This window comes from Thunnus maccoyii, chromosome 16 (assembly GCF_910596095.1).
Source record: "Thunnus maccoyii chromosome 16, fThuMac1.1, whole genome shotgun sequence".
Classification (NCBI taxonomy): Eukaryota; Metazoa; Chordata; class Actinopteri; order Scombriformes; family Scombridae; genus Thunnus; species Thunnus maccoyii.
This window is the reverse complement of record NC_056548.1, coordinates 29,703,043-29,730,634: the sequence shown is the minus strand read 5'-3', so window position 1 is coordinate 29,730,634 and position 27,592 is coordinate 29,703,043. Positions and strand designations below refer to the sequence as shown.

Below are 27,592 nucleotides of genomic sequence, written 5' to 3'. Positions count from 1 at the left end.
CGTGGTGCTTGTTATTTCTGGACATTAAGAATTAGTTAGTAGTCATTTACAGCAACAATGTGTACTGTTTTGAAAATTCAATCACTATATTTTAAAAAAAAATGTATGAAAGTTCAGCTACAGAGCATGTCCTCACTCAGCCATGTTAAAACTGGAAGCTTACATTTATTTTCTACCATTTTATTTTAGTGCCTCAGTATCTTGGTGTGAAATGTATGCACTATATAATAATATTTCAACAACAGAATGGATGAACAAAAAATTTAGTTTCTAAGGCATGTACACTACTTTTTGTGAATAATCCCACAATGCAACATTTTGCCTCTGATAGACATTAACGTTCCTGCTGAAGAGAGATGTCATAATATCAAGCATGACATGCTGATTTTCTACAAAACACTTTCATATGTGTGTGTCTCTTGTATTCGGATATAGTTACAGGCAATGTGTTGAGGTTTGAACAGATAATGTTTGACCAGGCTCTGAGATTAGACTTCAACAACTCACATGTCAACTTTTATTTTCCAGACATACTTTTCCAAAGGAGTTTATTCTTACAGTGGTCAAGTCACAATTACTTTGAAACTACTCTTTTAATTCCCTGGTGTTTCCAAAGGGCAAAAGCAGGATTTTTTTTACCAGGCCCATGTGAAGACTACCTCTGTGGCCATTCTGCAAAGCCTGAGATCATACATGGGGACAAACCAGCATTAAGTGGTCTTAGTAATGTTCACCACAGGCCTTCAGAACAACTTTCTTGTTGTGTCTGTGTAACATGTTGCTCCAAAATCTTCTGTGTGTGTATGTGATCTGAGATCTGGTGACTGAAGTCTATAGCATATGATTCACATCATTTTCTGTTAACCATTCAACAAGACGATAATTATTTTTACACTACTTTATTCTGGATTTACCTTTAATTTGTCACCTGTTACCATGCTGTGCCATCACACATAGAATTCTGATTTTTAAGGCCAATTATTTGTTGGCTAAATTTAGTATCACACAGCTGCCTTTTGATGCCACTATTAACTACAGGTGTCCAATTCAGCCAAATACCACAGCAACTTTGCAACTTTGCACATGTGTAGTGATGGAAATTATGTACAGGACTGATATAATTGTTAGTCCCCAAAATGGCTCACCACAAAGGTAAGTGTCCTAAATAGGCAGGATGACAGGCCAACAGCTCAAAAGATAGAAAATGTATTCACATGACTTCTATTAAAATTTAGAACCCAACACACGCATTGGTGAAAACATAAGGTCTAGAGCAAAATACCACTGCACATGCTAAGAATCCCAAATCATATACAATTACACATCATAAGTAATAGGTGGACTAACACCGCAACCAACGTTATACTATAAGCACACAAAAAGGGATCTCTGAATTTATGGTTCTAACCATAGTTTTCAATCAAAATAGCAAACATTTTCTCTGGGGTATCTCAGTTGGTACTAGGGTGAAAATTAACCTCAGACTTGGCACCTCCATCTAAATGATTAGTGACAAACAACAACTGTTCAGCTACTGGCATATGCCTAACCTCAAGACATCTGTGCACTTCTTCAACCCATTGCTCAACTGTTAACAGATCAACTGACATTTTCTCAGTGAACTTTGGACAATTGTGTTCTCTAGGCATATAAATGTAAAGAGGGTTCATGGCTTCACTTGCCAGGCCGATAACTAGGGCAACATTAGGAAGAATAGTGGATGGCCATGGTACTGGATCCAATACCTATGATTGTTCCCGCAACTGCTCTCTCAACTGTTCATTGGTTGCCTTAAGCTGTTGCAGCTTCTCCATTAGGTCCTGAAGATCTTCCATGCTCCCAGTGGTAAGAGTCTATTGCTTAGAGGAGGTGGTCGATCTGGCCCATGGTTTCCTCATTGTTGGAGACCTGTCACAGTTTTTTCTACTCTACACTGATCAACAGGGCCACCAAAAAAGTAGAGTCAAAGAATCAAAAAATATATATATATATAAAAAACCCAGCAAAAAGTCCAGCCTCCAATCCTACCAACTAAGCCAATTATGTAGAGATAAAAACTGTGTACGTGACCGATATAATTATTAATCTCCAAAATGGTTCACTACAAACACAGGTAAGTGTCACAGATAAGCAGGACAAGAGGCCAACAGCTCAAAAGACAGAAAATTTATTCACAAAATTTGATACATAATAAAAAAAGACCCATCAACAAGAAGAGGGCAATTTAGTGAGCCTAAAGCTACACAGTAGCCACTTTGAAAGTGTGCAAGACACTAGGCTGGGACACAATCAGTAACAATTTTAGGAGCGTGCAAATCTGGCACAATCACTTGAGACAAATAGCAAAAATACACAGGGAGGAAATAGAGGCTCCTATTAAAATGTAGAGCCCAAAGCACTTCCTTGTTCTGTAGACCAATAGTAGAGAAAGAGGGCTCACTTCCATTGTCTGCATATAGCTTTCCCCAGGATCCTGAAGGCATCCCCATTACACAAGCAGAAATAGCAGAACACGGTTTGAATATACACCTATATGCTGTAGTAAATGAAATGTTCTCTTCCTACTAGGTGAGGTGAAAAGGTGCTGCTGCTGTCTGATGGGTGAATCCAGCTTCCTCTGTATAGTTACTCACTGATGGTTAGGAAGCACTTTTACTCTCATTTTGAATCACCACTTCCTGTGTAACGCAGATTTTCTTCAGGTACCACACTGAATGCATGGGATGGGAGAATCTACAATGTCTCAGTGATCTCAGAAGCTAAATTGATATTCTGCTCTTTTCATTTGCAGCCCAACTCAGGCTGAGAGCGTCGCTGGACTTAACAGATTGTCTACAGGTATGGCTGTGACTTTGTATCACTAATCATAATTTCTGCACTTAATGTGCTGAAATGAAAGTGGAAATGTAAACAAATGGTGTGTGTGTATGTGTGAGTGTTGGCATGTTTAGTGCGTCATGCAGGAGGAAGGCTGATGGTCCAGGGGAAGGAGGAGAACTGAGCGGATGCTCAGCCTGCTGCTCACCGTTTCTCTTGTAGCCAGGAACTCATCAGTCTGTCACCAACTCCCTGAGTGGCCAGGAACACACACACACACACACACAAACACACACATACACACACACACACACACAGCTGGGCAGCTTGAGATGGCAGGGGATGGTGTACGTGACATAAGGCTTGTCAAGCTTTTGGCTGAAGGGATGGTACTGCTCTGTGGCCTGCTGTCCTCAACCTGTTGGCAACATCACAGACCTTAACTACTGTACTGAGTTAGCAGGGCAGAATGACCACTGCTCCTGCAGGACCTCAGGTTCCAAGGCTGGAGGGCACCAGTGGTCATGTCCTAATGCGTGGTAATGCTGTGGGTTGGATGTGTAGTTGGTCACACATGGACTAGATTGTTTTGCCCTATGAACCTGAGACTGTTAACGCTCAGTTTTCACTACCTTTGACTGAACTTTGAAGTGAATAGTACTGTGGATTTTGCCCCAATCATTTACATTGAAATGTATTTAATAAGGGATCTCTTTGGGGCTAGTATGGACAGGAGTATTCTGTTTGTAAAGATACATGACGAACTGTACAAATGGGGATAAAGGCACTTGTGGACAGTCTCTCCTTGAAGGCATTCATGCTCCTGTTGTACACAGGAAACATGTCATAATCAAATATCATGTCAAAATCCTGCATTTACTTTCAAACCTCCACACACCTGGCCAATCACTGCATAGAATGTCTGTGATTGTCACATTGTTTGATTTGGAAGAAGCCCCCCATCTCCCACTGGTATCTGTATCCACTGGTGCCCAGTGGTGTGGTGTGGGGAAGATGAGAAAAGTTTAGCTTTATGCGGAAATGACAACCACATGTGCTCATTTTTATTCTGTTGTAAAACAGAAGCAGAAAATAGGCCTCTACTCCACTAAATTATGTAAAAGTACTTAGAACAAAATGGAACAAAATTACTATTCTATGATAGAACTTTAACAAGCTACTGGGATCTGATGAGAACAAGCAATGCTAAAATTACTTCGTCGTTTGCCAATGTAGTGGCACATGAGAGGATATTTGCCCCGTCATTTGATTTACATTCTCAACACAAACACGCCCGAAAATCTTCAGGTTCATGAGAGACAACAGGCAACGTGACTCTTTGTGTGAAGGACACTACACGCAAAGCATTGCTGTGAAATAATTAGAGTATTAGGAATTACACAATAAAACACATTCTCCACACACAATGCATGAGCAATCTCTGTGTGACTGAAGCCATAGCATTTGACAATATATACTTACTGATTATTGAAGCGGATGTCTCTGAACATTGAGGAGAATGACTTTCCCCCCTGGCCTTGGCTTTACCTCTGTGTCCTCTGGGCCTGAGGGAAATGTCATTCACTGCTACTGTCCTAACTGAATGATTTAGGAAGGACTGGCAGAGGGCATGAAGGGGGTAAGGTGGTGCTTCACACAGTAGATGTCGCTCTGGGTCACTGACACGTTTATGGTTTCCGACCGACAGGGTGAGTCGGAGGGTGGCAGGATGGATGCACAGTTAACTGACAGATACAGAGCCATCAGGGACTGGCTGTTCCACCCCAGGCTTCCTCCTGCGAGAGAGGAAAAAGGAAGGAGAAGTTCCCCTCCTCTCCAACAATTATAGAGCAGGACCAGAGCAGGCCAGGAAGGTGAAAGCAGGTCTTGATGAAAATCACTTCCACATGGTTGATGGCCTCCTCACCCCTCTACAGCAGGGTTACACAGACATAATAATACAGGGCTCCTGAACAGCTGCCACTGCTGGGGACCACGGCAAACGCTCTTAGATTGAATAGAGATACGGATAATGATACAAAAGCCTGCACCAGCATTATAGTATTAGTTGGTCTTGGCATGTCAGCAGTGTAACTGTTGCCCAGTTTTCCATTTGGCTGTCAGTCTGTGTCCTATTACCTATTTCATTCTGAATAATACTGTATGTCTACAACAACCATGGATATATATTTTTTATGGATATTTATTATGGTTCTAATTGTGTTTCTGAACCCTGACTTTTCATCTAGAACCACTGTAAGGTGTAACTTTCTACTTAATAACTCCAAAACTTAAATTTGCAAAATTGAGACAACTGCACCCCCCAACAGCCTATTTGTTTACATTTTGTCACCACTGACAGTATGTCCTAATGTACCTTTACCTCTCAATCCTACTTTCACCCAAACAAAGACCATATACTCAGTGGCTTGACCCAGACTTATATCTACATTGTAACTGCAAGGCAATGTCATCATAATGTCATGGTCTGCTCAGATGTCCAACCATCACTGTATAACTGGTTTCACTAGTCTTACTGATATATATATAATCACACACTTAACACTGATAAACAACCTTTCCGATATGAGAAACTTCTCTTGAATTACTGTATGTCCCTTGACCCGTCTTTCCAAATAAATGAACATGGTTTCAATATGAATTTGTGTGTGAATATAAGAATGTAGGCAAGTCTACAGCGGCATCAGGTCGCTCTCAATGGTGTTCTGTTGGGCCAATGACACTGAGAAGGCTCAGAAACAGTTCGTTCCAGTGTTCCAGAAGCACCCCCTTTACCAGCACCCACACACTCAACACAACCCTCTGTAGAAACTTATATTTACTGTCTACAATATCATCAGCTAACAGCGTGTTAACCAACTACAACCAGCTAACAACATGTCGAGCTAATTAGCATGTTGCTATTACTGGCATGCAGCTCAACCCACCAAAAAACAGCCAAATAATCACCTTGAGCTACCTCATTTTACCAAGCAACAAAGCATGCACTCCTATTTACCACATCACATTAGACTAACTAGCATGCTAACAGTATGCTAGACTAACCACCATTCATCCTGAGCCTGTAACTGAAACAAAAAAACAAACAGCATGTCATGCTAACCAGTTTGCTGCCTGAGACACCATATAGCCAAACAATATTCTACAGTTAGAAACCACCAGCATGTCAGGCTAAGCCTCTTCAGCTACCTCATCCTAGAAAGCAACACACCATACACTATTCTGCCCCAGTCACTCACCTTCCTTCTAACCCACAGCCATCCACTGGAACTGGCTGCAGTGTCTGCTATGTTTGTCACTGCCTACTTTGGGCTCCGCCCTCTTCTACCCGGTTCAGCTAGCAGGGACAAAACTGATCCGCCAACAAACCCCTACAGTCAACCTCCACTCGGCAAACCTTAGGTTTCCAAACAGGCTCCTCTGCTGCCAACTCTGTATATCTAAGCTGTTTCCTCTCATTGGCCATTTCTATTGTATCCTCCTGTAGTACTGTCAGCTCCACAAATTACGCAACATGCTATGTTGCTGACCACAACACAAGATGTGGTCTTAGATTAGTGATAGCTATCTCCTGAGGAACTATGAGCTGTTTTTCTAAATCTTCTCTCATTTTCTAAAAATATGTGCATCATTGTCTGTGTGTTCAGATTTGACTGAGTTGTGAGTTAGAAGAAGTTTTGACACAAATTGTGGCTCATGCCTTGGGCAGGATACTGATCATGGTCCTAATGGTCAGGACCTTGCATGGTAGTTTATTGACATCGGAGTGTGAGTGTTAGTTTGTGTGATTGGGTGACTGAACAGCAAATTGTAAAGCACTTTGGATAAAAAAGCTATGAACAGTAAATATAGCCATTTACCCCAACTAACTGTAAACTACAATCAGTTACCCTAATACAACAACAAAGTCAAATTTTTCTGGTGGCGTTAGAGGAAAGGCCATAAGGTCATTCAAATTAAAGGCAAAGCATGAAAGGATTCTGGCCTGAGGGTGACAGGAGAAGAAAGTTCAGAAAGTGTTGAATTGATTTTGTCGTCTAGGGATCATGAATGTACTTAAAGATTTTAATGGCAACTTGTTCATTCATGCAACTGAAAAAATGGTGGTGCTAAAGTAAAGGTCAGGAGGTCACTAAAATAATTTGGATTGATCTTCTACTGACCAAGTATATCCACAGCAAATTTAAATTGCAACATTGCAAGCTGTTATCAGGATATCTTTCTGTGTATTAAAGTGTTGGATGGACAGACCAACTGACATCGCCAGCCTTACATCCTGTGGTAAATGGAGTAAAGCTTTTCTGACCTAATGAAAACATCGCCCTGGTGCAGGTATATGATGTGCCCATGTGAAATGGACTGAAGCCATCTTGATTTTGCTAGAAAGGCCAGGAAATACCGTATTTTAAATAAGTATTACAAAATGTCCACCTTAATCAGTGCCAGCATGCTGGACTGATTAATTTGTTCTGGATGGCTTTCACAAGTCATCATCTCAATTTGATTGGAGTTTTATTTCAAAAAAGAGCTCAAGTGGTCAGCCCCTGTCATATGTACTAGCTTGGGCTGCAGCAGGACTTCTATGAAAGATTTACTGTAGAAAGATTTAATGTAGAATGCTTTACACGTATATAGATGTTTGAACGATAACCTTTGCTGTTATTGGAAAAAAAACCACATTGAATGAAACAATGATCCAATGGGCTGTGGCAGTAGGCTAATATACTTAATGCAGTCATTTTCAATAACCATACATTTTCTTTAAAAAAGATTTAACTGTGTCAGGACCAAAATAGTTTGGGATACTTCTAAGCTAAAATAAGACACTAGTGCGCAAACTGACTTAATGCTCTCATCAAACACAACAAAAAGACATCAGTGCAGCAGCTCCAATGCATCTTCTCCCCACAATGGGAAGAGCAGACTTTCCTCCCAAGAAAAAACACAACATGAGTCATTTGTTCAAAGCCTGAAATATGACCTACAGTATGCTAACATTTCTCTGACAAGGACCTCTCGTGGCTGTGTCACTTTTGACTGTTGTCTGTCAGAGACCAAGGTGAAAGTAGTGTGATGTTATAGAACCTCTAAACGTCACAGGGAGGAGTTTGGGTTGGGCCTGACTTTGACATGGGAGACAGCTGTTCATTGCCAGTTCACTATCAACAGTTAACAGTGGTTTTGTTGAACCATGACCATGATTGTTCACTAACCAAGTAGTCCCAACTCAAGATCCATTTGTGGAGCAAACTGGTTTAAGGTTTTGAAAATCTATTTTCTCAGTTAGCCTCTGACTATGAGAGATGGGGTTTGACATGAACTTCTGGTTATGTCACATGGGAGATTCCTGTCTGTATTATTTTTAAAAATCTGTGCTCTTATTGCTGGTCCTGATGAATCACATTACCTGAGTTTTTAAATGTTTTTAATCTGTAATACCTAAGGACTGTTTTACAAACTTTATCTCTTGTTGTTATCATTATTAAGCTTTTCTCTGTCACAAATCCTCACAACAAAAACCTAAACAACAAAGTGGGTCATTTATCATTGCCTTCTAAAACGATAATGTGACAAAAACAATAAATATGACTATTTCCTGATCTGCCACCTCTATGGTTAAGATTTTGTTAGGTTTAAGCACATAAACTACACTTGGTTAGGGTTATGGACAGATTGTGGTTTTGGTTGAAGTAACTTGGAACTGTACAAACTCAGTCTGCTGATGAGATTGAGGTGCACCTTGAGCTGGCATTCTTTTGTTACACAACTATTTTGATCAAGAATGAATTTCAATGTTTGTCTTAACCAAGTAGTTATTCTTTTAACAATGAAGAAAAAGGTTACCCTTACCAAATTGGTTTTGTCCCTAAACCTAACAAATCCTTACAATTGATGTCATCCTACTGGTAGGTACACCATATCAAAAATTTAAGCTTTTAAAGACATGAGAAACAGTGCATTTTGTTGTTTAGTTTGGTTTGTAAAGGGGAAAATTAGAAACTAAACTGCTTTGCCCCTTAAAATAAAGTTCAGAGTTTATAAACCCTTAAAATAGGTCTCCTAAATCACTTCATAATTGAGGTGATTCCAGAACTGGGTAAATACCCAGACATCATCACTGCAATGTAATTAATAAAATAAATTGTGTTCAATGTAAAGGGAGTTAAGTTAAATACTAGAATTGAATGTAATGGCCTATTTAAGCAGATTCAGGACATGGGAAAGTTGTGAACAGGATGAAGAGAGCAAAATGCAGATGGAATGTCCAAAATGAGTATATGTATCAAAATACAGAACAGCTTGTTTTTTACCTTCTAACCTCTGAAATAACTATGAATCATTTAGCTATCCCCATGGTACCATTAGTGTTTTCTGCACTGGGCCACACTATAAAGTGCGTTACAGTAAAGATCAAGAGAAATCTCACTGCATGAAATGGGAAAGTGCCCAGTGTTCTGGTTCGTCAAGTAATATTTATAAAGCTCATAAATTTATCCTCAATTTAATGCTCTACATTGGGGTCTGATCTGGTCTGCCAATTATACACAGCTACACAGCAAATGTATTGCCATGCCTTACACAATTATTTCGTCCATAAAGTATTGAGTTATTGCTATTAAACAAGTGTGTGTTATAATCGAATGCAATGAGTCCCAAAATAATTTGTAGATAATTTCAGTATGCTTAAGGCTCCAAAAATGTGAGTCAGTGCCAGAGGGTAGGAGGGCAGTTCCTTTCGTGCAGGGAGCATAATATCTGAAACCAGTCTTCCAACATGTGGTACAGCTAATGTTAAAAACTCCTGTGATCTGACATGATTTGTATTGATATGTGACCAGAGAGCAGAGGTCATAAAGCAGTTTTTGACATAGATGAATAACATGAAACTCCATTCTGTTGGTTAACAAGGATCATCACACCTTTTCATAAGATGCAATGACCTGTGATTGAAGTGCAGTGTGCTTTGATACACAGAGTCAAGAGGCTTTAAGCATATTGCATATTCACAATATCACCGTGATCAAGTGCAGATATAATTGTAGATTGTACAGTGGTCTTCCAAGTAGCAGAAGAGAGGCATACACATACACACACACACACACACACACACACACACACACACACACACACACAGACAAAAGTTTGGACACAACTTCAAGTGTGTCCAAACTTTTGACTGGAACTGTAAATATATATACATATATATAAATCCCCCTCTCACCCCCCCATGTCCCTCCATGATAGTCCCTCCTCCTCCTCTGCATCATCGGGTTTCTGCTGCCTGAGGTATTCACTTAGCAGCTCATCTTTGTGGGCCATCTTCCTGATGTATTCCTGGATCTTGGTTGTTTCGTCCTGGACAGTGGCTTTGACGCTCATCATTCCTCAGTCCTTTGTTCCACTTTCACATTCCTCAGTCCTTTGTTCCACTTAGTGTACAGTCTCAGGGTGCTTGACTTGGGATGAAACCCTCCATACATTGTGAGGAGCTTCCTTGTCTTGATATCAGTGCCCTCTATCTCCTCCTTTGGCCAGCTTATTATACCAGCGGGGTAACTGATGACTGGCAGTGTGTACATGTTGATTGCTCGTATCTTGTTCTTCCCATTCAGCCGACTTTTCAGGATCTGCCTTACTCTGTGTAGATATGGCTGTGGCTGACTTCCTTGCGGCCTCCTCATGTTTTCCATTTGCCTGCGAATCCCAAGGTATTCGTGCTGTCCTGAACATCTGCAATGCTGCCTTCTGGTAGTTCAACCCCCTCTGTTCTGATCATCTTCCCTCTCTTTGATACCATCTGACCACACTTATCTAGTCTGAATGACATTGTGATGTTGTTGCTGTAGATCCTGGTGATGTGGATCAGTGAGTGAATATCTCACTCATTCCTGGCATACAGCTTGATGTCATCCATGTAGAGGAGGTGACTGATGGTTGTTCCACTTCGGAACCGGTATCCTCTTTGTGATGATCTGGCTGAGGGGGTTCAGGTCTATGCAGAACAGCAGCAGGGATAGTGCATCACCTTGGTATACACTTGATGGTAACTTGTGCAATGGGCTTTGAGTTGGCCTCCAGAGTTGTTTTCCACAGCCCCATTGAGTTCTTGATGAAGGCTATTAGTGTCCTGTTGATGTTGTACACATACACACACATACATATATATATATATATATATATATAGATAGATAGATAGATATGTCACATTTCATCATGAATTGCCTATTAAATACAGGTGTGTTCACCTCTTCACTTTTACCTGAGGGTATTTGTGGTAGAAATGCAAATCAGTCATGTCTATTTTTTCACATTCATAATTTGAACTCATTTTCTTTCTCACTTCATCAGGCTACATGACTTTGCAGTTGCAAAGACACACAATAGCTCAACTATTTACATTACAACAGAAAGCAGGAGTCATAATAGTTTTGAAGCATGATATACAGTGTGTATACACACTCACTGAGCACTTTATTAGGAACACCTGTGCAATCTAATGCCATCCAATCACACTTTTATGAACACATTCAGTTTTTGTTGACACTGTTAGAAAGGTGATAATTTTACTTTCTGTTTATTATTGAGGTCATAGTCTGTGGTGGTGGTGTACTGGAGTGCATTATATTTTAAGGTGCTCCTAATATTTTGTCCCCTTCACGTATGTTAATGGGGTGGACAAAATATGAATTAATATTTTAATATTATTAAAAGTTACACAAACTCATGATTTATTTTTGTCACCATATCCACTAATGGTATGTGCACATATTGCCAAAATACATCCTAACTGTTTTTCCTAATTAACCTATGAGCCTTTCAGTGGATTACGATTGCTGGTTAGCTCATAATCTCTTCAACATGTCAAAGGGCATTTCCCTCTCATTAGAATAGTAAAAATCAGTCAAATATTCACCACAAACTTCAACATTTTACCCAAGTTTAATCAACACCTCTGTTACACAATCTCAATACAAATTGGGAACTCTCAGCTTGACAGAGAATAAAAGAGAATTCAATTCATATGTACATATAAATTAAGAAATATAATTATGAAACATAAAACACCAGTGTGTGGAGAACAAAAATTTGAAAGAAAGTATAACCTCTGGCTGGCTTAGTTGCACAGGTAGAGATTAGAGACTTGGACTTTGGTTGTGAGCACACATGCTCAGTATTTTTTCTGTGAATTCTGGGATTTTAACAGCCTGAGTTACACTGTGGGACAATTTACTACACTGTGAGTTTAAAATGTAAAAAATAAATAAATTTGACTACTTTTTGGGACAAAAATGAATAAATAATTCAGTATTATCGATCAGAATTTAGATATTCATCGTAGAAAATATAATGTAACCTTTATTTTACAGGTCTGTAATTTTCCAATTTCCTATTTCCTGCAAAGAATCATATGTTTTTATATGACTTATAGAGAGAAAAAAAGTAAAAAGTCTAAAAAAGTAATTTTAGTTAGAGTTTAACTGAATTTATAAGTTGTTGATTTCCAGAGGAATTTCCTTGAAAAAGCATCTAAATTTAAATAAAATTTGCAGAGAATGTAGTTGAACATCTAACTCAGTTAACAATATGAAAAATACAGATATATTTTAACATATTGGTTAAAATACAATATATAGGTGTGTTACCTCAGCATTTCTACAATCCTGGCTATGACCCTGTGATAAAAATGAGGACTTGAGACTTATTAAAGGGAATTTATAGTTGTGCATAAAGTAGTTATAGTTTGGCTTTTATAGCCAATGCATGTAGACAACATAACACTCAGTTCCATGTTTTGTTTTGGGGTTTTTTTTGTTTTATTTTTTGAGAGAGAGACAGATGGAGAGAGAGAGAGAGAGAGAGAGAGACACACACACACACACACACACACAGAGAGAGAGAGAGAGAGAGAGAGAACTAAGTTAGGAGATGAAGAGAGGAAGTTACATGGAGGTACCTCCAGTTCTATAAATATGAGGTCTGCTTTGTATCGCACCATTCTTTCAAGTGACTGAAAGAATGCCAACACAGTTACTGTGGGAAAAATAATTACATAAATACAGTGTGATCCATATGATACATTTGTGTAGTGCTGCAGTGGTGTTTTTAAAAGGGGAGAAATAGATATCTATGGTGGGACCATTGTTAACCCCTTGAAGTCAAGTATGAACTCAGTTTTAGTGGATTACATCCTGGGTTTGTCACCTATAATTCTCCCTCTCTGTCCTGTCTAATCCTACTTGAATTGAATATTAATGACAAAAACATACACATCAAATTTGACATTTTATTGACACTTATAAGGACAATTCACATAAATAAACATTTCTGTAAATGTGCCAGTGTTAGACAGCTGGCTAATTTTCATGTGCAGTCCTGAATTCTGAAACTAGTGCAGATTAGGACACAATAGAATGTTATAAAAACAACAAAAAGTGACAAAAAAGCATTCACACAAGCCATGCAGAGCAACAGGAAACAGCAAAACATTAATGCAACAATATCCACCATGCTGTGCATGTAGCCATGCATAGCAACATAAAGCAACAAAATACAACCAAGCAATACTGATTATAACCATATTTTAACACATGCGATGCAATACGACATCACATATTCTAATGGAGGCAGAAAATGGCTAAAAACCACAAAGTCTAAATTACTGGAAAACACAATGAAAACAGATTGCAGCAGACACAAGATGTACTTATTATGCTTATACATGGAGAAAATAAAAGGTATGCCTAATTATTTACTCAACCCATGTTACCAACACAAATACAAACTAGTGTGAATACCTGCTGTTTTCCTTGAACCAATTTCTCTCTCAGCTTTCAAGCAATAACAGATTCCATGACAAAAATAGCTGTAATACAATATAGTCAAAGAATGACCTAATATCACTCTGTTATTTCATGGTCTCTGTGTAAAATGGCTTTCAGTTTGTGCCTCAGCAGCTGTATTTTTCCAGCTATAGAAGGCTGCTGGTGGTAAAACTTTCCTATTAACTATTTATATTTCCAATTGTTCACATTTGGAGCTAAACAAACACATTAAATGGAAAATTAATCTTCTCATAAACAGAAGACACATTAGAATTTTTAGCGGTTTAAATGCAAGTCACAAAGCAAAGGAAACACCCAAATGATTTAATGGCACATTGCATTCAGTGTTGACTCATCAAACACTTGTGGGCAATTACAAGGAAAAATGTCCCACTCAACTGTAACAGAGCAGTACCTGGTTCACAGATCCATATTTACTAACTGCATCACTCTGTCTGTGGGGTACACTGTATTCTGTTTCTTCACTTTACTTTTCTCACAGAGTGAATACAGTGTTTATTTTTTAACAATTGAGAAATTAAACACATGGTCATTGAGCTCTTTTTTATTGAGCTCTCTTTGCTTTAAGTAGCTACTTTGAATATTTATTCAGCTGCCCTCTTTCACTTGAACCACATGATTAGTTCAACTCTCTGGAGTTCTGGATACAAATCACCATTACAAAAAGATTCATATGAGCGTTTTCTGATCTGCCACCACTAAAGTTTACTGTAGGTTTGGTAGGTTTGTAGTAATAAGTAGTATGGTGGGTGTGGTGGAAGTAAAGTATGAAATCATGGCAACAAGGATTTGCTCAAAACGGCACTGCCCTTTAGAAAAACTAGACTTAAGCGAAGGTATTAGGTCCTGCTGCTGGTTTCTTCGTTCATTAGTTCAAAACATGAGAGTGTAAGGCTTATGAGCATCGAACTGGTGACACCGTTATGATGTTGTTACAATGTTGCTAATGTTAGGATCAAGGCAGTAAAAGCACCAACAGCCTGTATTAGTTTCTCCTCATTATTTTCCTTCACTGATGCTGTGGTTTGTACAAAGTCTGCTGATGACCTGACCTTCATGGGCTTAATTTCATTTTACAGATGTGTAGTGTTAATGTCTGGGAATGTGCACATGGAATTAAAAGCAAGTATATCAGTGCTCTTACAGTAAACGAAAAACACAATGACAAATAAAGTGACATTATAGCTCTTCTTAGAGATCAGTAGGATAAGATCATCCTGAGCATGGCTCTTCATCAGAGATACTGTGACTATTTGTACATATAAATGAAAAAATACAATTTTTGAACTTAAAATAGCAGTGTGTAAAAACAAAAAAGCAAAGAGTTTAAAGACTGGGGGCCAGGGTCGAGTAAAGTATAACCTCTGGGTGGCTTAATTGCACCGGTGGAGATTAGAGACTTGGACATGGTCCGTTAGCACACTGTGATCATATGCTTAGTATTCGCTCTGTGAATTTGGGGATTTTAACACTGTACAATGGAAGTTTAAAATGTACATGCTATGGTTATTTCATAAGCTGATTCCAGTATTCTTTTAGGCACTTTAGGCTTTTCACTACATTTACCTGACACCTTTAGTCACTAGTTAGGTTTAATGCATGTTTATTTTGGATACAGAAATACATTTTTGGTTAATGAACATGATATTGAATTTGAAGAATATCCTTAAAATGGATTGTGGTTTTGATAAAGTAGAATAAAAATGGCACTTAAGTTGGTCAAACACTGATAGACTCGGGTCCGTTCCTTACTGCTCCGCAGCCATCTAGGACTGTGTAGCAAAATAGCTACTGGCCCAGGTACCCCTGGGATTGAGGCCAGTAACACTTATAAATTACATTACATTACATTGTTAAAGATTAGATCAGTAAAAGAAAGCCTGCTCCATCTTACAGGACCCTACCCAAGTCCTATAGGCCTTCGAATGGCTGCCCTCTGGCAGGCATCTGCACTGCCCTGCAGCTAGGACTAACCAGAGGAAGGCAACATTCATATATGAGGCTGTTCACCTATTAAACTCCAGTATGCCCCCTCTTCCTCTCTTGCCTGTGACTAATCCCCACACCCTTTGGTCTGCCACAGCACCCCCTCAACTTATATTATTTTTATCTCTGCTATGTGGTCACTGTTTGTCTATCAGTGCAAAACTTTCACCAAAAATTTACGAATGCTTTTATTTTATATTGCTGGCAAATGACCATGGTATAAGCGGGATAATCAACTTATAGGTGTGCTTTAAACAGTTTTAAGGCATGAACTGGAGGTGAAGAACCACCCAACAGGAAGCTCTGCTTACATATGGACACGTGATCAACTCTGTTGGAATATACATGAACAGAAAACAGAGCAGTTTGCTGCTCATTATTCTCTCTTATGTTATGACCTGTATTTCCCAGAATGACTTTCAGTCCCCAGAGAATGGGTGTGAATCTGGTGTATACACTTGTTGGTTGTAAATTTAGGTGGAGAGCATCAGAGTTAACTATTACTCATAACACATGATCAGTAAAGACACTAGTCTTTCTAAAATTTTTATGACAGATTTCTTAATTTCCCCTCATGGTGCAGTGATGCTCACTGCTTTCCCTTTTGTTAACAAACTACATTTTTAGTAGTTTTGTCCATTATTCCCATCAGTAATGGTACCATCTTAATCCCCAAGTTAATAGCTGAGATCTGAAAACACCATGATGTTTTATGATGTAACAACACAATGGTTAAGGTCTGGGTAGGTTTAAGTGCAAAAACCACTTGGTTAGTGTTAGGGAAAGATTATGGTTTGGGTCAAAATGAATAGCCTCCGTTGAGCAAGCAGCAACTGACCATTCAGACTCCATTGCTGCCCTTCAACACGAGGTGACTGAGATGAAAAAACAAGTAGCCACACTTAAAACATGCAACGAGGACCCGGAGGCTCGATCACGCCGTTGTAATCTGCGTATTACCGGCATTAGGGAGCGACGAGAAGACGGGAAGTGCCTGGTCCAATCCATCATGAAGATGCTACAGGATGCACTTGGCTTGGAAAATCCACCATTGATAGACCACGCACACCGCACGCTATGAACCCGGCCAGAAGACAACCAGCCTCCTAGGGCCTTCGTCATCAGATGCCATTACCTTCATGAACGGAAGCTATCATCCAAAAGGCCAGAGAGCAGAAACAAGCGACTACTAGGGATGGAGATAGGATCAGTATCCTACCAGACTACACCCAGACAGTGATGGAACTACACGCAGCATTCAACGAAGTTCATGGCATGCTGAGGAGCTGTGAGGGGGTGCGCTTTGGACTATGGTACCCAGCAGAGCTGAAAATAACAGTGGACGGAAGCGTGAGCAAAAGTTTCAAGGATCCCAAGATGGCTAAAGACTTTGTCATGGCTAATTTGAAAAGAAAAGACTCTTAAACTCATTAAGGAACTTTTGTAGTCAGTGACATTACTTCCCTAAGCATCCCGGTTTCTCAACACGGACTTGTCTGTGATGGGAGAATTGTACTAGCCCACAGAGCTGGTAAGTTTTCTCCAAGTTAGCTAGACAACCAAATAGGTCTCTGTCATGTGTTTCTAAATTGAACTATTCAAGGGTATATTGTTTAAATCCGAGGCCAGATAATATATGCAGATTATATGATGTCTACTTAATCTGGGCATGTGATGTGAAGGGGTATGTCATACCAATCAATCTTACAATTTACAATCTTGCAGAAGTTCACCCCCAGGTTTTATTTATGTATTTTTTCAATTGTAGGCCCAGGTTAAGTATTAAGTATCATAGTAACCTATGCTCCTTAATTTTTTTTAATTTTTTATTTGGAGGGTAATAAGCTATCGACTTCCAAGCGTTATATAGTCCTGGAAGAGGCTCAGACTTATTAGTGAGGTGTTATGCAGTACGAGAGTGGGCAGTGGGAGCTGAGAGCAGCTTCTCCTTTGGGGAGAGGCCAGCAGAGGACGTCATATATCCAAGTTTGGATTTGCATGTATATATTTGTTATAGTTTTGTGTTGCATTTTGGTTTTTTTTGTTGTTTTTCTTTCTTTTGTTGTTTACATTCGACCACTACTTCAAAGTTGATACAGGAGATCATTAATATTTTTTTCTGATGACACATTTTAGATCTAGTGGGAAGGGACAATCTCAGACTAGATTTATTTGCTGGAATATCTGTGGATTTAACCATCCAGTGAATCGAAATAAAGTGTTTGCACACCTAATAAAGCTGAAAACTGATATTGCATATTCACAAGAAACACATTTGCTGGTTAAGGATCAGGCTAGACTCAAGAGAGGAGGGTTTTCACTGATATTTCATTCAAATTTCGATGTAAAATGTTGTGGGACAGCAATACTCATTCAGGGATGTTCAGTTTTTAGTCACATATAGTGACTATAAGTTATATTGGATAACAATGGCAGATATATAATAGTACAAGGAAAACTATTTAATTTATCGGTTGTACTGGTGAATCTGTATGCTCCTAACTGGGATAATGCACGGTTTGCCTGACTTAAATACTTACCACCTGATACTAGGGGGGACTTTAATTGTGTCCTACACACCACTCTTGACCAGTGTTCCAGAGGCATGACTGGAATTTTGAGCAAGTCAGCACAGTGTATCAACTCTTTCCTTGAGATGTATGGAGTAATTGACCCTTAGAGATTTAAAAATCCCACAACTAGACAGTATAGAGTTACACTTAAAATCTCAGCAAAAACATTATGAACATGGGGAACAAGCTAGTGAGCTACTATCTCATCAGCTTAGGCAATCTGAAGCTGCTGGATTTATATCAGAAATCGAAACTACTGAGGGAGAGATAACTATCGATCACAGAGAAATCAATGATCAATTTAAGACATTTTATGGGTTTCTATATTCATCTGAGGCTGGCGATAAAATTAAAATTGACCAATTTTCTGAAACAATTGAAATGCCCACTCTTAATGTTGATGATAAACGAGAGTTAGGTAAGGCCATATCAACAGCCGAAATAGAACAGGCAATTAAAAAAAATGAAAAGTGGTAAATTCCCGGGGCCCGATGGGTTCCCCATCGAATTCTTTAAGAATAATAATAAGATTTAAAATATGGGCCCAGAAAAATATAATCAAGTTTGATGACCTATATGATGGTGACACGCTAATGTCATTTCAGCAATTGAAAGACTCCTCAAATACCAGCCACACATTTTTATAGATATTTACAACTGCAACATTTTATACAGCCACACTGGGTGGGTCCTTAAAAAGACCAAGGCTTTCTCAACTGGAATCCCTGCTAACCCAAAAAATTAATGGCAAACATATTTCATTGACTTATGACTTATTAATGGCAAATAATAAGGCTAACACAAACTTGGTCAAAGAGAAATGGGAGCGAGATCTTGGAATTACAGTAGATGATGATCATTGGTCCCAATTGCTTACAGACGCACAAAAAGGTTTTATCAATTCAAGGTACAAAATCTGTAATTTTAAAATTATCCATAGATTCTATTACACTCCTGAAAAGATTAGCTGTTTCAAGGGCAATACATCTCCACACTGCACCAGGTGTAAAACTGAGATTGGGAACTTCCTACATATGACCTGGACTTGCCCAAAATTAGAACAACGGTGGGAGGCCATAGAACATACACTCAAGAAAGTTTTAAATATGGAACTTATCACCTTTAATTGTACTTCTTGGAGATTACTCTAATCTCCAGATTAACTCAGTACACTCAGCTGATTTCTTCAGGTTGGCCATGACAGCAGCGAAAAATGTGTTCTGTCTAAATGGATTGCTGAGGACCCCCCTAACTACTCACACTGGGTAAATGAACTCAACTACTGTATGCCTCTAGAAAAGATCACTTATAATGTAAGAGGTAATCCACAGAGATTTCTAAAAACATGGCAAACCTGGATTGACTTCCTAGAAACATGATAGGGTAAACCTGTATTGCTTTACCACTTTTCTCTTTTTTTAAGTATTATAATCTATTTTATTTTGTTCTATTTATTTATTTATTTATTTATTTATTTTTTACTTATTTTATTTTCTTTTTAAACCAACACTGCAATCCTCCTGTAGATTAAAGATGCTCATGTGTACACGTATATGAGGTTATTAATATTAAAATGTGTGTGTGTGTATGTATTTGCATTTGCTTGTAAGTAAATGGTTACCAAAATGGTCACCCACTAATGCTTATCTGCACATACAAATTATCGGAAATGCGTAACTGGATGGAGGATGTGAGTTACAGGCTGCATCTGTTTTGTGAACTGTAGACTCAATGCTGTAACACAGGTAAAATGGAATGCACTACCTGGCTTTGCCGAATATATACCGCACGGCTGTTATATTGGAAGGTAGACCATTATTAAGGGTACCACATAATAGTTTGGAAGATGTGCTGCATAAGTAAGTTGAACTCATCATTCTCACTTTAATTTTTTTAAATTTTATTTTTATTTCTTTTTTTTGTATACAACGTGAAATGCTCAATAAAAACTGTTCAAAAAAAGAATAATAATAAGCTGGTACCACTTCTATGTGAGGTATACAATGAAGCATTTGAACATAAATTACTACCCTCTACGATGACTGAAGCTATGATTTCAGTACTTCTTAGGAAAGATAAGAACCCATTAAAATGTGAATCCTATAGGATGGTTAGTCTGTTATGCAGTTGCTACAAGATCTTAACAAAGGTGCTGGCCACTAGACTGGACTCAGTCATGCATAAGATTATACATACGGATCAATCCGGCTTTATTTCAGGGAGACAAATGTCTGGAAATTTGCAGCGCCTGTTTAATATACTTTATTCCCCTCACTCACCAGTATCAGCAGAGGTTCTGATTGCTTTAGATGCCCATAAAGCTTTTGATCATATAGAATATGATTATTTATTTATGACTTCAGAGAAATTTGGATTTGGAGCCTTTTGTTCATGAATAAGGACATTATATTCCTCACCGAAGGCTCCGTACTAATAAGATGCTATCCCCAGCCTTTCCCTTTATGTTGAGGTACGAGACAGGGCTGCCCACTCCCTCCACTCCTATTTGATATTGCCCTTAGACCACTGGCAATTATGCTCAGACACAATACACGGGTGGCTAGTATAAGCAGGGGTGGGCGGATCCATAAATTCTCTTTATATGCAGATGACCTAATTTTATACTTGTCGGATCCTGATATTTCCATCCCAATGGCATTAAGTGTTATTTCAGAATTTGAGAAAATATCTGGTTATAAGATAAACTTAATTAAAAGTCTATTATTTCCAATTTATGAAAAGGCTTGATTACTTTCACATGAGACCTATCCATCTAAAGTGACTAAAGACAGTTTTACTTATCTGGGGGTCTCAGTTACTCACAAGTATGAGGATTTATTTAAGCATAACTTTAAATCTGCATTGGAGAGAGCTAAATTGGATCTTACTAAATTTTATTTACTACTACTGGGCAGCCAACATTCACAGGATAGCCTATTGGGTCTCCGTGAACCAGGAGGGAGATGGACCAATTTGGAGTCATATGGAGCAATATTTCAGCAACCCAGTGCCCTTAGCTTCTTTAGTATGAGCTCCACTCCCTCCCATTAAAGTGGTCTGGATTGCAGGGCACCGTTATTATAAAAGGCTTGTTGAAAATATGGAACCAATTTAGGAATCATTTTGGATTCAAGCAGGCCCTGCCCTCCACGATTGGCAATTAATTATTTGCGCCATCACTAATTTATTATTTGCGCCATCACTAATGGACACAGCATTCCAATTGTGTTTCAGACGGGGGTTGGAATGTGTGAATGACCTGTTCAAAGATCATATGTTTATTTCTCTTGACAGACTGGTAAGGGAGTATGATATTCCACAGTCACAGTTTTTCAGATATATGCAAGTCCACCATTTTGTAAAAGAAAATTTCGCTTCCTTTCCATCCCAGCCATCTGGTGGCTGGCTGTAGGAATGTGTAAATTTAGATCCATCAGAAAGAGCATGTATATGAGTATATGATACACTCGTGGCAACAACCTTACCCCCTCTTACACATTTGAAAGATTTATGGGATAGAGACTTTGGTGGGGAGATTCCTGAGGATGTTTGGCAACACTCAGTTGGGAAAATACATTCCTCCTCTATCTGTGTTGAGCATAGCTTATTACAGTTTAAAGTCCTACACAGACTCCATCTCTCTAAAGACCAACTTTCCAGAATATACCTGCAATTGGATTCAACTTGCTCTTGGTGTAACTGAGACCCTGTCGCACTCATACACATGTTTTGGTGTTGTCCAGCTTTGAGCTCCTTTTGGTCTGACGTATTTGAGACTTTTTCTTATATTTGTAGCAAAGATATACGACCCGACCCTATAATGTAAATAAATAATATAATATGTTTGGAGTGGTTCAGAGTGGACTGAAGCTATCTGTGGCTCAGTCTGATGCTATAGCCTTCATGTCACTTTTAGCTAGACGCCTCATCCTGCTCAAGTGGAAGTCTGATACACCCCCTTTACATAAACAATGGGTCGAAGAGGTTATGGCTCATTTGAAACTTGAGAAGCTTAAATATTCAATTCGATACAGAAATTTTTGAAAGTCCGGCAACCATTTTTAGATTATTTTGATTCCATACACTATGATGAAGAGTAAAATGACCTGCCTGAATTTTTCCCATTTTTGTAATGGGGTTATGATGTGAACCCTAAAAAGTAGTTACCGTCTGTTAGAGCTTTTGTTGGGTTTTGTTTTTTGTTTTTTATTCGTTTGGGTTTTGGTTTGGCCAATGTGTTTAGAGATATGACTCAAGATGCAAAGGATATTTAATGTTATGTGTATTTTTCTGTTTGAGAAATTTAATAAAAAACAACAAAATAATATAATAACAATCTGAGCCTGTCAGTGGTAAAAATAAGCACTTGTAGTGGATGTACATTGAAGGGGCGCAATTGCCCCAGGGGATTATATTGCCCGTTTCGTGGCTAATGGCCAAAGTGCTCTGGGTCAATACTGGACCAATTTCAAAAATTGTTGTCCTCATTAGTCACTCAGACACAAAAGGATGGGAAAATAGGGTCCAGGTTGAAAGATAGCAAAGTTTCCCTTTAATGTTCAAGAAACCTGGTGTGGGTTAAAGTTACCACTTCCTTAAATATCTGGTATTATGGTCTTTTTGACTCATTTTTATGAATACTGAGTTTATTTTAAACATATCTGTGACATTTTATTGACCAAAAGTTGTTTAATTTTCTCTAAATCATCTTTCCTTAGCCAAGAGTCCCCTCTGTCCTCTGGCAGGCTGTTTCAGGAGCTATTTACAGACATTTTGCTTTGCTGCCTCTGGCACGGGCTGCCCTAAATCTGCACAGGGCACAATGAAATCAAAAGACTCTCAAGGCATTTTGGAGCAAAACATACAGCCCAGTGTCAGTAAGCTGTGTCTTAGTCGCAGATCATGGGTCTTCTGGCAGGATAATGATCCCTAACATACATCAAAAAGCACCCAAGAGTGGATGAGAAGAAAACACTGGACCGTTCTGAAGTCGCCTGCTATGCATCCTGATCGGAATCCCACTGAACATCTGTGGAAAGAGTTGAAACTTGCAGTTGGGAGACAGCGCCCATCAAACTTGAGAGAACTGGAGTAGTTTGCTCTAGAAGAGTGGGCCAAACTACCAGTGGAGAAGTGAAGAAATCTTGTTTAGAGTTACAGAAAGCACTTGACTGCAGTTATTGCCTCCAAGGGCTGTGCTGCTAAATATTAAGTTAAGGGTACCAAAATTTTGGGCCATGCCATTTCATTTGTTTTATTGTATAAAATAAGTTAAGTGTTAAGTTGTAAATCAAACGCAAAGTTTATATTCAATGTTAAATAAAGAGTGATGGATACCATATACTTCTGTCAGTTTCAACTTAATACAGAGAAAATGTAGTTGTTTTTTTTTTTTAAAGTGGAAGGGTACCAATGTTTTCAGCCACATCTGTGAGTGATTAGTAATCAAAGCTGTTTCAAGTAATTTCATGTGCCTATCAATAGATTGCCTTATCCTCTGTCCCATATTTTGCAAGTGCCCATGCAAAAAAACTCTCTTCTGCTGAAGAAGAGAAACTTTCATCTGTTGAAGGAAAGAGTTTTGTTGCATGGGCATTTGTAGGCCAGAGGATAAGACAATCTGTTGATATGTACATGAAATAGCTTTAATTAATAATTACTTACAGACGTGGCCAAAAATATTGGTACCCTTCCACCTTTGTACCACACTCGTATTGGCATCTGCAGGAGGTATAGGTACATCATCTGCATGAGGTAAAACAGACGTTGGGACAATGTTTATACTGTAAATCAGCCTGCCGTTGTTTATTGAAGTCGCAGAAAGAACGATGATGACAGATGTTGCAAAAACGTTGAGCAGCAACGTCTTGGCGTCAGTAAGCAAATACAAATACTACCATCACCCAACGCATTTTGATTACATCACCAATATGTTGCAGCGATGTATATGTGCTTATTGGACCACTGGAAAAACACCAACTTGATTAACGTTGAATGAATTAGTATTGTATTATTTGTTGAACTTTTTACAATAAAACTAGTTGAGACAACACATAACATTGTGCGCTTAAAAACTTGTAAGAAACATACTGAATGGAGTAGTAGCTGTAAATCAAAAGCAACATTTCAGTTATATTCAATGTGAAATAAAGAATGATGGATACCATATAACTTAATACAGAGGAAAATTTAGTTTTTTAAAAAAAGGTGGAAGGGTATCAATATTTATTTTACTCTGGCTGGAGATGTGGCCCCCCAACTTCACCCCCAGCTAATCGGAATATTACCTAATGAATAATGCATTTTGCCTTACACCACATCTTTACCTGGAGTAATGTCTGCAGCTGGAGACATAAGACATAACATATAGCGGCATAACACAAGTATATAGCAGTCTTCTTCGATTTTTTAGAAGCAAAGTCATCAATGATATCTGACAGCTGCTGACCAATCTTATGATTGATACTGACTATGGTAAGAGGATGCTGAGGATGCTTGGTTGTGTAACCCCTGCAATCCCTAATGAGCACAGGGTTGTTAAATGAATAATGGACCAATGTCTAAGTTCTTGAGGGGCTAAAAATAAATTAATAAAAAAAAAATTAATAATAATAATAATAAAAAATGAAAAAAAATGCAAAGATGAAAGATAATACTGCCATCATAATGCTATTATAGAAACAATAATAATAATAACTAGAAAATGCAATTTCTGTAGAAATTACGTGTGATTGCTGAAAGCAAATTTAGATTGCATAACTGGAAACTGAACACTATTGAAAAATCTAGCAAGATTAAAATCTGCAATGGGTGGAATTGAATCTGCATCCTCATGTTTGTAAGACAGACATGCTATGTGCTGAGCTAACATGTCACACAGCAATGCCAGACCAGATTCTGCTATTTAGTCTATCAATTGCATGAAATTGACAAATTGTGGCCTGAACCGTGTCAAGTTTAGCTTCAAGTGCGGCAAACGCCCTGAGCTCAACCGACAGCGCCACCACTATGGATTGGCGGTGTTCCTCCAGCAGGCTAGTGAGAGCTGGCATGCTAATTTGGCTAGCCATAGTGGGTGAATCATCTCTTTTGGTGTCTTTTTCCTTTGCAAGTCTGGTACCGGAGGTCATTGCATGTGCTGAAATATATTACTCACTGTTACCAAAGCGTTGGGTCGAGGTCGGGTCAGGTCAGTGCGAGAGAGCGCGGTACATGCGTCTACTCCATGGCTCCTCTCCACCGGAAGTCCGCGATGGCTCCATTTCTGAAAATGTTCAGGGCCCCAAACTGTACGACTGTGCCAAGTTTCATGCTTTAATGAAAAAGTGAACATAATTTTCACATATCACCTGGACTAATAGCAAAAGTTTTTGAAACAAACTGATGATCAAAGACATATTTCCCTTGCACTCCACATAATGACACAGATGTAGACGTAGACAGGGACAAAGACACTGCATAGTCGGAACTTGGAGAGGCCATTGCAATTGTTGTCGCAACGCCATCACACCAGTTCATGGAGAGAGAGAGAGAGAGAGAATACCATCAACAAGGACCCCTTCATTTCTCTTATCCTCACAAAATAACTCTTCTGTTAGCTTCCTCAGTGCAGTTTCTCCTTTGGAAGGCTGGTAACAGTGGCAGGTAACAGTTAGCAGTTGACAGCTAGCTAGTTGTTTTGATTTAAAAAATATATCCAAAGATGATATTTCATCTTCTGTTCTTGCTGATTAATGCTGTTACCTCTTCTTTAGAGTCTTTTCTGAGGATTATTTGAAGGTTATTTTGCAAAATGTCCCACTTTCTAGGTCCAAGTTTGAGAAGTATTCAGGAGTCCATCTCTGATGCAGCCACTCAAGTTCACTGTTGACCCAAGTGACCATAAAATGTCCATAATATGATATTATAGCCCAGCAGAAAGTCACATTAGTCACAATAAACTGATATCAAGAAGACCGTTTAGGTCCTGATTTTACTAAACAACACAGGTTCTGTAGACAGCAGCTGTTACTGACTACCACTGTATTTTCCGCTTTGATTTTGGAGCCACATTTACATAGATTATAAATACTGTGTCATCTATCCAAATTACAACAAAACATTTGTTTTTCCTCAGTCTTGGATGACTTGGTGTTTTTCAACTACATCAAATCTGGAAAGATCAAATTTCACTGCATTCTACCCCCAACTGCCATGTAAAGAATGCATTTGTTGTGCCCTAGAAGAAAAAAAATACAACTGACAAAAGGTTGTTTTGAATTTATGTTTACAGTGGAATTATAGATGTTTATATATTATTTTATTCTATTAACATTTCTGCTAACATATTAGACATCACATGGCTATAATGGCGTCATATTTTGTCATTAGAGGAGATTGCATTTGAGCGCTGTCCCTTTAAGAGAAATTCTGAAAAAAAGTGTGTTGTTGTTGTGGGCCAGAATTTTTTTTTGTTTTTAAAAACAGTATGCTTTGTAAGTGAATCGTGCCTTAAATAAAAGTTGTTACAAGAAAATGGACAGTAGCCCTAGTCCGTTTTAAGGGTGCAACACATTGCCAACAGACAGCTCTGTCTCTTAGATTTTCTGCAACTCAAAGATGTCAATTAGACTCGCACCTGTCACACACCTGGGGCTGGCTGTTTATCAAACTCTGGGCCTAACCCCAAACACTGAGTTGATGAAAACTGAGATGGAAACTCTGAGTTTTCAGTTCCAAAATAGATGATCAGAGTTAGTACAATTAACTTAGTTCAGCGTGTGCATGGTGAATGAAAGAAGCCATCATCAATAGAGCTCAGATACTAAAATTCACCATGGCAACAGGTAAATAAGGCTACATTTCACATTACAGACCTTAATGCTCAATTCTAATTTTTTGCCAGATCTGAGCTTTTTGTGGTGATGGTGATGATTTTTTCTTTCAACAAATCTCGTGTGCAGAGCCAAACCAACAATGAACTGATGTACTAAAAAGTATTGGGTGTGATATATCCTGATAAATCTTATTCCAAAGCCTAAACATAGACCTTATTCCCCTGCATTGTTGTCCAAAAATGATTACAAACACATTGTTAGGTCTTAGCAGGAACAGTTTTAAGAAATAATTACTAATTATCAAAGATAATTAATTATTAAAAATCAGTAAAATTATTATATAAATTAATAACAATGAGGCACCACCATGAGATCAGGGACCAATAACCAAAACAGTCAATGAGAGACACTGATATTTATAAGGTGAACAGTGAAGGGTTGAGTCCAAGCACTAGTTGAAGAAAAGCGGGGTCATTCTCCATCTTCACTACTGCAGGAATGGGTGAGAGCACTGGGTTGCGCAGCAGCCTTCTTC

The 27,592-nt window shown here is 38.6% G+C and overlaps 1 long non-coding RNA gene across 1 annotated transcript; it reads right to left on the bottom strand.

The window, feature by feature from the left end:
- Positions 1–2,151: 2,151 nt before the first annotated feature.
- LOC121880548 lies at positions 2,152–6,065 on the bottom strand. Its single transcript, XR_006091584.1, has 2 exons — positions 4,300–6,065; positions 2,152–3,235 (listed from the first exon to the last, which is right to left on the bottom strand). It is a non-coding gene; the product is annotated as an uncharacterized LOC121880548 (long non-coding RNA).
- Positions 6,066–27,592: the final 21,527 nt, after the last annotated feature.